General features: G+C 42.5%; 1 pseudogene; it reads left to right on the forward strand.

Annotated features, from left to right (window-relative positions):
- The first annotated feature begins 1,226 nt into the window (after nt 1-1,226).
- Nucleotides 1,227-11,387, forward strand: LOC119352723 (annotated as a pseudogene).
- The last annotated feature ends 836 nt before the right edge of the window (nt 11,388-12,223 follow it).

Consider the following 12,223-nt stretch of genomic DNA (forward strand, 5'->3'; position numbering starts at 1 on the left):
AAACACATGGACTCCAGCTTAATGGAGTATAAACCCTAAGAACATCTCTAACAGTCACGCGAAACGATGCGCGCGCACTAAACGCAACTTTTAGCGCGCGTGGGGCGTTTTGCCGCGCTCCAGCGGTGGCGGGAAAATCACGCGTGCGGGAACCGTTTGCGCGCGCGAAAAGGCGCCAGCTCGCGTGCCATTTTTTGCGCACCGTTTTCGGTGCGCCTATAAAGTGCGGCGCGCGCCACACGCCTCTCCACGCCTTCTCTTCTCCTCTTCCTCTCCCTCTCTGCCACGCGCCGTTCCAGCGCCCCGCCACCGACGCGCCTCCACCGTCCCAACGCCCCGCCACTGACGCGCGCCATGCCGCCGCGCCGCCGAGGAGCGTCCGGCTACCACGGCGTCCGCCTGCGCCCCAACGGCGGCTACTACGCGGAGATACGCTCCGGCGATCTCCGGCTCGGCCTCGGCACGTACGGGACGGCGCGCGAGGCCGCCCGCACGTACGACACGGCGGCGTGGCGCCTAGGCCGGCCACGCGGCCAGATGAACTTTCAAGATGTGTACACGCTCCAGCAAGCGCTCGACTTCGCCCCGTCGCCGCGTCTGAACACGGCACAAGACCGTGCGGAGCACCCCGAGCGGCAGCGCCGCCTCCTCGTCGCCCAGGAGGACGAGCGGGTCATGGCGGAGTGGCGCCGGCGCCACCCGGAGGACGTCGCCTACGAGCAGGTCTACTGGGCAAGGCGTCGCGAGGAGGACACGCGAAGGCGCCACGAGGAGCGGTTGGACAGGCGTCGGCGGAAGGCGTTGGCGAATGCGCAGTCCGACCTCGTTGCAGCAGGTGGGCAGTCGTTCTTCATGTCGAACGATGATCGGTGGCTGGACATCTGGCTAGATACTTCGGACGACACCGCTGAGGATGATAATGATGATGATGATAGCGACTTAGAGTAATTTTTTTTTTTTGCAATCTATCTTGTTTTTTATCGTTTGTCGTTTTTATTATGCAATCTATGTTTCAGATGTAAAATACCTTTGTATCGTTTAAAATCTATACAATCTATCTAATTTTTACTTCAATGCTTACATTTTTAGTTTATAGAATAAAAGCGCGCTGTGCATTTTAGCGCGACCCAAACCAGACAATGGGCGCACACTAAAGCTGTCTTTTGCGCGCGCCGGCCCCTGGAGATGCTCTAACCCCTCTACAAAAATAACCATTCGACGTCGCCATGGCGGCATCCAGCCCTTCCCCCACCTCCCTCCGTGAAGTCGAGCTCCGCCTCCTGCGCTGTACCTTCCCCACCGCAGCCTCCCGACCACCGCCTCATTCACCTCCCCCAGTCCACCCTCTCGGCCCCATCGTCGCCTCCGCCCTCGCCGCTGTCGAGCTCGGGGACTACGCGGCTGCGCTCGCCTCCGCCGTCCCGCACATCCTCCGAGCCTCTGCCTCGACCGAGGCTGACGATGACTCCCCTGCGCAGTTCTACGGCCACCTCGCTGCCGCTGCCGAGGTGTTCGTCCTGGGGGATGACGGAGGAGGGGCGGCGGACGAGGGGTTCGAGTGCAGGTGCGCGCTTGTTCTCTCCGCAGCGGTGGCGGCGCTGCTCGCATTCACGCAGCAGAACGTGACAGGGTGAGTTGGTAAAGCTCAACTGTTTTCTACAGCATTTCATTATTATGGGATAACGTGTTTCAGCATATGGTTGCGTGGCTTGTAAAGTTTTGAATCGATAATTCGATTACTTGCATCTTCTCTCCTTTGTAGAAACTTCATTTAGTGTATTCGTCAAGCCTCCAGACATTTGTAAATTCTCTAGTACTATAGATGCTAATGTGGCTAATAATTATTTGAGTTTGTTTCCAACTATTTGCAGGCCTCCAAGAAAATATTCACCCTTTCCTTTCTCTAGTACTTCATCATTCGATGACGGGTTGTATAGTGATGCTGGAGGCAAGCAGGATCAATGGGCTTCCATTGATTCACATGTTCATGGGAAATTCGTTCCTTTTTGGACTTCATCATTGGATGAAAGGTGGTATAGTGATCCTGGAGGCAAATGGGAGGCATGGGCTTCTCATCATTTAGCTTCTTTTGGTTCCCATGTTCATGGGAAATTCTTGCGCTTGCAGGTATATATTTTCAGGTGGCTTGCTCTGTCCACTCATTGTAATTTTACTCGATTGGAGTTCCTTTCAGTTTTTATTTCTGTATACTCTACTTCCATCTTTTGTATGATCTGTCTGTAGACAGTTGCTTTACGTTGAAATATCTCATAATTTGTACTCCCTCCAATTCATATTAGTTGTCGCTGAAATGGACGTATCAAGACGCATTTTAGTGCTAGATACATCCGTTTGAGCGACAACTAATTTGGATCGGAGGGAGTAATACACTGGGACTATAGGTTTCTGTATGAGCTATAATATAGATTATTGTTAGCTCATTTAACGGATTTAACCATCCCGGATGAAGCTTGACCTGTCCGTATTAGTCATTTTTGCGCACATAACACGTACGGAACACGTAATGACCGACACATTATATGTCTAATGACACTAGACGACAATGTGGCTATGGACATGCAAAGAAGTGTTAAGCAGGCTAAAGTTCCTTTTGATTTACAAAATTGGTGCATGTACTGTTACTCCAGTGTTTAGTACTAATTCAATTTAATTCAGTATTCCCTCCATCGCAAATGCGAGGCATATTTGATTCGTCAAGACAAGGCTATGACATATTAATGGAGTAACTGTTGGTCAAAGTCTTGTCTTAACAAGTCAAAATACATCTCTTTTTGGGTTGGAGGGGGATTATTGGATGTTAGCAGTGTTGTTGTTCCATCTCTTGGATCGCCTTTTCATTGGAAATGGGGCTTATTAAATGCATAATTTTGAAAGGTTATAACTTAGAACTTATAACTAGTGTTGTATGAGGGTACCTTTTGTTGGGCGTTGTGATTGATTTTGACATAAATTCAGAAAAATATATAGTGTATCTCATTTTTTGAGCAATCTTAGCTTTTATCTTGTTATTATTTTGCAGTTCATTGTCTTTGCGGAACTTCTGTTGACAAGCATAAAGAGCCTAGACTCTGACCTTTGCAGTGTATCATGGTGGCTGTGCAGATTATCCATGTCCCAGCAGAATATTTTAGATGCGCTATCATCCTCTTTGTTTGATCAAGTACAGGTGTACAAAAATAAAATGTTGGCCCACTTTGGTGAACTTGAAAGGGTTTCTAGCTACTGGGGTTCTTTCTTATGTGATGGAGAAGGCTCTTCTTTAGTCTCAGCTGCTCTTTTAGAAGCTGGACTTGCAGAGTATAAATAAGTATGGTCGAGTTGATGCTTCAAGGTAAGAAATCATATCACAAGTTTCCTAGAGGATATGTGTGCTTTTGTGTTCTCACAAGAACCTAAGCCTATGTCAGTATACTTGTATACTTGCCCTAAGGCAATTATTCAGGATCACTAGTGGTAGACTGAATAACAGTAAGAATGTATGAAGACATTTATATGTCCAACTGTTGCTATCTAGGGCCTGTTCGGAGTCTCGCCACTCCACACGACTCCGCTCCCGGAGCGGCCCGAGCTTCAGTTGAAAATACGGAGTGGAGAAACAGATGCTCCGCAGATTCTCGTATTTCTCGGAGCGATGGATTGCCGAACAGGCCCCTAATATATCACTAGTTCATTTCTCTTAGGTTACATGTAAAACGAAGTAGATAGTTAGTGTACAAGTAGAAATAACTTAGATAGTAGATAGTTCATAAGAAGTCAAATGTCTTGTTTGTCAGACACTCAAAATACTATTTCTCACTACGTGGGATGTTCAGAAACTATTGTACAAGTAGAAATAACTTGGATAGTGGATAGTTGATAAGAAGTCATGTCTTGTATGTCAGACACTCAAAATACTATTTATCACTACATGGGATGTTCAGAGGCTGCCGTGAAGTTAAAGTGCTGGGCATGACATGTCTAGACTGACTTAAAGCACGAGCCAATAACTGCAAAAAGTTGATTACACATCCAGGGACATTTTTTCGGAAACAAATGTTCTCTATAGAAATTTTTTCCATGAATGTTTGATAGCTTATCTGTGTTGTACTTCTAGATGAATACGTACCTGATTTACTATCATAGGGTACCGAAGCTTTCCTGATTTATTCAACCTGTATGCTGAATGGCAGTGGGAACAGAAAATCTGTAGCTGATCTGAGCATAATACTGTCCTAAAAGAATTATGGCGTTTGTATTTGTATAGGTTGCATCTGGATAGTGCTCAAGAGGTATGTGGGATTCATCTTTCCCTCACAGGGATTCTTGGTTTTCGAACAATACACCAGGTATATTGTGCTCGACCTCATGGCACTTCCTGTTTCTGTTTTAGCTTCTGGAGCTTGATGATAGAGGACCATGTCATTTTGCAAGAAATGCTTTTCAGTATTGACTTCCTTCTGAAAATAGACACTACCTGATTCCCTCGTAGTCTGACTTTTGAGGACCTTGTTAGAAAATGAGAGAACAATGATGTATACATCACATATATAGTTAAAAGCTACTTCATTTCTATCATTCATGTTGCTGTTGCATAACATATATGGAATCATTGTCCTTAATCTTTTTGAAATGATCAATCCTTTGGTATAGGTGGACGCGAAGTCCCAAATGGTACTTATTACAAAGACCACTAAACCAGCAGCTGATGAGGGGCAATCAACAGAACAAACAGGAGCTCCGGATGATGTTGTGGCTTTGTCAAAGACGAGGAGCTATGTTCCTGGTGAAAGTGTCTGTGATATACTAAGAACGCCTTTGCTAGCAGAAAATGTGAATTACTCGAATAGTGGAAGCACACATATATCACTAACTCCGGTCCAGCAAGCTGCTGTACTTGCACAATGTTTACATGTGAGTCGGAGGAGTAGGAGTGATGAAATGTCTGGTACGCTCATATTTTCATTTCTTCTGGACAGTACAAGATACATTTGGTCTGTTTCAAATATTAAATATGTAATATACGATCGGTGCCAAAATTTCTATCTCAGTTCACAAATAGGGTGCTCTACTACTGGGTCACAAAAATGTCCTATTTTGCTAACGATTTCAAAAATTGTTAGATGTTAAAGCATGATATGATCGGAGAGGTTCCAGCTGTTGATTATCTCGCAGTTCTCTTTTAGCTGTTCCTTTTTTGTGGTTTGCCTTTGTTCTTTTGTCTGGTTCTTGTTGATCCTTCTATTTTTCGTACTATATTTTTATATTATAATATAGGAAACCTAAGCTTAGAATAGCTTATTCCCCTAGTAAAACAGTACAAAGATCTTGAGAAGGCTTTGGATGCTTTTAGTCGTGCTGTGCAGATAGATCCTGAAAATGGAGAAGCATGGAACAATATAGCCTGCATGTATGCTCACCCTTCTATATTTATTCCTTCATTACTATGTTGTAGCTGTGATGGAATCAGGTGTCCTGTTTCTGTATTCATTCACCTCGTAGTTGCAGTTAGCTTCTCTTCCTTTGCACTGTTGATATTTCTTTATTTCAGTTGAACCCTTCAGTTCACCAGGTCAAACTAACGCCAGAACATTTTGGTTTTGACATGTTCACCTTATTGGATAGTGCTATCTGCTATGTTCTATCTTGGACTAGGAATAGCCAGCTTTCATAAAGAATGCATCGAGTTACTTTCGTATATAGTTCATTTGGAAATTATAGTGTACCAAACATGCAAGTCAAAGCTGCTACATAAGCTGCAATGCTCAGGTGGGGTTACATGTTCCGGGGAAGGAAGAACCACTCGTTTGTTTTGTGTACTTGTTGGCACAAGAAATTTTTATGATATTTTGATTATAATGAAAGCAATACCATTTTGATCTTTGTGACATAAATTTGTTGGAAATTCTTTCTTCCTGTCGTACACTGGTATTTGGCTAGATGGTTTATGTGTGTGCTGCAAAAGCTGCAGTCCTTGTATTTCATAGTGGTATATATAGGATACAAGGTCGGTACATAGGTATGTCGGTTTGTACACTGGTACTTGGCTAGATGGTTTATGTGTGTGCTGCAAAGACGGCAATCCTTGTATTTCATAGTGGTAGGCATATATAGGATACAAGGTCGGTACATAGGTATGTCGGTTTGGACCTGACAGCCCACTAGTGGTAACCAAGATGACAAAATAAAGTTTCTTACTGCTACCTTAGTTTCTAAGGCTTACCTATTGAATAGTGGATACATAAACCTACTAGATTAAATCCTAAGCAAGGATTATTCTCACAAGATTTTCTCTTATCTGTTACTCTATCTAATAATGTCAGTTCTTCAGGCACATGATTAGAGGGAAGAGTCAAGCGTCAGTCCAGTCATTCAGGGAAGCTGTTAAGTTCAAGTGTGTATCACCTCCTATTCCATAAGTTTATTAAGTAAATTGTTTCTTATTAAAATTAAATCATTTATTTATAGGAGGAATAGTTGGCAAGTTTGGGAAAATTACAGTAAGGTTGCTTTGGACACAGGCAATATTCGACTGGTAAGAAGTATATTGATGTGGAGTACTTTTCAGCTGATCACACACATCAGCACAATCCCCTTTACGGGATCTGATCCTGACTTTATACTCGTTAATTATCTTTTGTTTTTGTTGAAGGTAATAGAGCACATGAGAAACCCTTCTGTTAGTATAGTATATCTAAATAGATTAGTACTATGCATAGATAATTAAGAAGAAAAGAAACTACTCCAGCCACTGGTTGAGGTCAAAACTGACTTGCAGCGATGCTCTTCCCATGGCTTTTGGTAACTTGGCTTCTTGCATCATACTTACAGATATGCAATGGTTTGTTTCTTCCTTTACTTATTTAGTGTAATACCATTTGTAATCTTTGGTACTCAACGGTTTAATAATAGATCTTCATATTATACCAAGTTTGTTAATCTCATGAAGTAGATAGCTTTTCTCCATGTCTCCCTGTGGGGCGGAGATGTTCTCTCATTTGAATATCTGAGTATCTTAGGCCTATGCGCCAGCTATAATGTGTAGTAGAATGACAAAATATAATGCATGGTATCCTGTGCAGACACTTGAAGCTATCAAAATGGTATTAAATTTGTCCGTCAACAAGTGCTTCAATGTTGATTTACTGGACAAGGTGATGACCACCCTTGAAGAACAAGCTACTCATCTTAATGACACTCAAGAAGCTAAATCCATAGGCAACACTTCAGATGATTCAAATAAAGAGACCAGGCAATCAAGTCAATTATTAGATATAATTGGTGATATCCTTGAGCAGGTTCATAAGCTTTTACTTGGCTTTCATCTTTATTCCCGCATTGACCTGCAGTTTATCTGATTGGTTGTGTTTCTAGATTGTACAAAATGGGGCTAGCGTTCCGGAGATATGTGGATTATGTGCTAGATACCATAAGAGCAAGGGTGACCTCAAGAAATGTTCTAAAGCTTTGCTCAATCAAGTTCAATATCTAAAGGTTCATAAACTTAGTCCACACTGAATGACTCATTTATCTCTTTCTTTTTGGTTTTGCTATATGTCTTAATGTTTTACTTTGGTACATAGTACTTCTTTCCAGTAGTCCGCTTAGCCAACTGGAGATAGGGCACACACTGGGAAAATTGCATGTTTGAACATAAATGTATCGAACAACACAAGTTCAACAAATAGAGTCGAGCACACTCAAATTGATATAACATGAAACCTATTAGCGCAGACACACCAGATTCTTCAAGTCGAGCACTCAAGATACATGTTCCTCTACATACAGTTCATCATCTCAAGCAATTTGAATTATATAGCTGCATCTGCACATGCTTAGGACTGCCTATTCTACACCAACACAACAGTGTGAGATGTGTCCTAAATATTCATCTTTTCTGTATTGGCGGACGGGTGAGCATCTGTGTTCAGAAATTTGGTTTTGACACAAAATCCAAATCTGGCTTGGAAGCTAAAGCCAACCAGATTCTTCTGGGATTCCCTTAAGTTTCCTCTCCTGCATGCTCTCTCTATATTTTTGGAACTTCTACATGTTATACTATTATTGACCTCTGAAGTGGCATGTGTGAAAAGTAACTTGGTATTCCTATTCCGATGTCTACTGTAGAGTCAAAAATACCAGGAGTACTGAATTTCTTAACATTTTGGCCACTGTTGGGCATGCATGGTGGGTTTGTTTCTTTTGCTGATTTTTCTCGAACAAGCATCAAAATGCCTGTCGTTATGTGTTATGAAGAAGACACTGAGATTGCGCAGAAGTACAAAAGGCCAATGGCCAAACTGAAATAAAGACCTTCCAAAAAACAGAAGAGAACCAAACAAAATAACACAAAAGCTAAGCTTTATTAGAGCAGGTCAGAAAATTGGACAGCAGCGTATGCAGCTGTTCATGTGCGGTCAGGAGGGTGGCAGTATTGTGGCAACTTGCTTAACTCATTGTCTCCAGTGAGGAGAATAAGAAATGAGAGGCAATGTATAGTGTCCAAAGAAGGTGTCTGATTTTTTCTCCATAGTTTGCCCTTCAAATTGAGGTAATTGCTGTGGATCATTTCAAAGGTTAGAAATAGGATTTGTTAGCAACCGAATTCGATGAATACCAAAGTGACAATTTGGCCATCTGACAGAAAAATTGAAAAGAAATGCAAAATTTCATGTTTGAGGCATCGTCAAACATGTGGTGGGCAGTGGGCACTGAGAATTGCCAACGAGCCGAGCCAACGAGTGCACATCGTCTCCTCTCGGTCCTAGATCATTGACCAAAACATCACACACGCACTGTGTTGACGAGATACAACAACGCCTTGCCGTGCTCTCTTGTGCTGCTGTTCTGGTCTTCTGGATCATGCTGTACAACATGCATGCTGTATGTGTAAATATCGCACGTCTTTGCATGCGAACATGGGTGTCGGAACTGACTCTGATTTAGTTTTTTGTCTTTGAATTCGGCTCAGGTGTCAAGAGTCTGATATGGCTGACTCGGCAATAAAAGTCTGCTGGCTATGCCATACAGTGCTGTGTGCAGACTAAAGTGCACCCAGGTGACGGATTGGGGCATGCTGAGTCACCAGACACACCTCTGACATAGACATTCTTGTAGCCTATAGAATGTAAGTGGCATGCTATTGGTGGTTGATGGTAAGATGCTGACCGGTGTCAGTCGCCCATTTTGCCCGACCAACACAGCTCTTGTTCCATTGTGCTGCTCAGATGCATCGTGGCACCGCTGTCCGGGTTGGAGCTGTTGTAGTAATAGGATGGGGGCCATGGCCTTGTCAAGAGTGTTATGGTCGTTGTCTGTGATGATGAGCAAGTGTGCTTGAACACTAGCATGCAGTGAGTCCTAGGGCTTAAGAGTGTGACAGAAAGCTGGCACACTAATAAGTTGGAGAAGGGGAATGGTGTGGGGAGGCACGAGAAAGAAAGAGTGGATGGTATTTACTTCCTCCGTTTAAAAATATAAGACATTTTGGCAAGATGTTTTAGCTTGCTATAAAACGTCTTATATTTTGGAATGGAGGAAGTAATTGACAGTGGCAAGATTTCCGTCTTTGCAATGGCGTCTACAAATTGTGTGTGTTTGCGATATATTTGCTTTTACTGATTCTGCATACCTTGTAATAGTGTTTGTAAACCCTAATTGCTCCTTGAGCACCTTATGAAAAAAGGCCACCCACGGCAGTTGCACCATGTGTGGCCTCCCCCAAATCTCCTCTTCTCTGGTTTACAGTGTGTGTATTCGTATATCCTCACTATCTTGTTAAGTAGCACTGGCTTTAATTGATGTATAATTACTTATTCGTTTGGAAATTTTATGAATGCTGTGTAAGTGCTGACTTTATTTTCTTGTTGAATCCAAGTATTCTTATTTCATTGTTACTTTCTACTTGCAACAGACTGTGTACTGTATTTATGTGCTAGTACTCATAGTTCCACATCATCTTAGTGATTGTTATCCTCACAGGGTTCAGAATTATGTCATGACCATAAGAAGTTCAAAAAGTTTGCTCAAGCTTCTTTGCAGCTTTGCAAGTTCTACATGGAAATTTCATCCACGACAGGAAGGAAACAAGAATTATTGTTAGCTGAGATGCATCTTAAAAGCTCCTTGAAAGAGGTACCTGACTTTTGGTTTTGCTGCCCACTATATAGTTCATGAGGAAATATCGCAAAATCTCAACCACTCTGGCACTTATATCACTTAACCACCACTTTTGGAAAAAAAATCATATGACCACCATTATAGCCAGGGGACTGTGTCTTAAAGACGAAATATTACCCCTTAGGTCTCTTAACAGCCTTGGCCCACATGTGCCGAGTAGGCAATGGTCCGTCCTGTAACGCAGCCATGTAGCAGATGGACGAGACACGAGTTGAGGCCGACCAGCCGGTGTATAGCATGCTCTCCCGCGTCTCTCGCCTCCCTGCTATTATTTTTCCTGCCAAGAAAACTTTCGAGTTGCTGCCATCCGCCGCATCCAAGTACGCCATAATGGAGAGGTGAAGAATGGATAATGTTCAGTGAGCAGCCAAGCAACTCAATCAGCTCGATAAGTTCCAAGTTGGGGATGAAGGTCAAGAGTAATCTTTTAACAGCACGTGCTCTCAAATAGGTCAAGCATTGAAGTGTGGTGCAAAGAAATTACAACAATGATGCTACGGCTGCATAGGATCATTGCTTTGGCTGTCCTGCAGCGTGACCGATAGACCGTGCTGCTGTAACACCTGGTTTGACAGTTTGTAAAACCGATAGTTTAGCTGTATATCTTTTTCAGACCACACATTTATTGAATTTTAGGGACTCAGTGTTTGATCGGTATTGGGGATTTGCTTTGTAAGTTAGCCGAGTTGAAACAGGCTGAACTGAGTTCCACAAATGAAGTGAACGACAGCAGTACTCTCGTGTGGCTTATACTGGCTAGGTCAGGCTCAACCCGTGATTCATCGGTCTACCTTCTGGTGGTGCTTCTCTGCCTCCTCAGCACTGGCATATGGGAGCAAGCAGTCGGTAAGGCTGTTAAGAGCCTGAACGTGTGAGATCTGGGCTTTGAGACACAGGCTGCCCATAGATTGGTGGTAAAAAGCAACGTTGATACCTCAACAGTTGTGGTTTTGCAATATTTACTATTAATTCTTGAATGATCGCAAGGATGTAGAGTAGCCATCTTTAACAACAAAATTTAGTTCATGAACATGTGAAATGCAGACCAGGAATGACACGATGAAAAGAAAGCCATGCCATTTATAATAACTGACCCATTTCTCTCAGTACTGGAATTTGAGAAGTTCTCCCTGATAATATAATATTGATCTTATCTTATGTAGGCCATGGACTTCGTAGGTTCAGAGGAGTATCAAGAACTTGCTGACTGACTTGTTGAATTAAAGGACCTGATTGGTGCTGCCTAGACTTGTTGAGGTAGGTTTGAGTTTTTTTTTCTATTTTAGGCTTGAATTTTTATCTCTTTGTTTTCTTTTACTTGCGATTTCTTTCGCTGAGGCTGTTAATATTCTCCTGAGACTTGTGGGGCAGTGGGCACTGGTCTTAGAAAGTGGGAAATATGTTTCTGGGTTATCTTCGTACTCCCTCCGTTCCTGAAAGTAAGGCGTATATTTTTTTCCCAGAAGTCAAACAATACAATGTTTGACTAACTTTTTGGAAAAAACGACCAAAATCTATAATACTACATTGACATGGTATAAAAATATTATATTATGTATTTAACTGTATTGATCTGGTATTATAGAAATTAATAGTTTTTCTATAAACTTGATCAAACTTCACACTGTTTGACTTTTGAAAAAAAAACTGTTGGCCTTACTTTTAGGAACGTAAGAAGTATTTTTCCAACAATTTGTCGTGTGTGCAAATGCATTGTTTGGCATAAATCTGTAAGTAACTTGGCAAAACCATAAAGGTATAAACCAACAAATATCAATTAGGGGTGGCTACTGCCAGCTGCGCATGTATGTGTACCCATTATAACAACTTTTGTTGTAACCATGCACCACTTCACCAAATTATTGTACACAAGCTAGTTTTTATGTTTGAAGAATAAACGAGTTATCTCCAGCTGCAAAGCTTGGTGTTGATGCAATAATGCTATTTGTTTTCGCCTTTAGGCACGATACCTAGAATGTATAGCGCTGGTAGGAACCAGATCCCTACCAGGGCGTGGTCTCAGGTTGTAAGGGTTGAAGGAGGGATG

The sequence above is a fragment of the Triticum dicoccoides genome, chromosome 1A, assembly GCF_002162155.2.
Source record: "Triticum dicoccoides isolate Atlit2015 ecotype Zavitan chromosome 1A, WEW_v2.0, whole genome shotgun sequence".
Classification (NCBI taxonomy): domain Eukaryota; kingdom Viridiplantae; phylum Streptophyta; class Magnoliopsida; order Poales; family Poaceae; genus Triticum; species Triticum dicoccoides.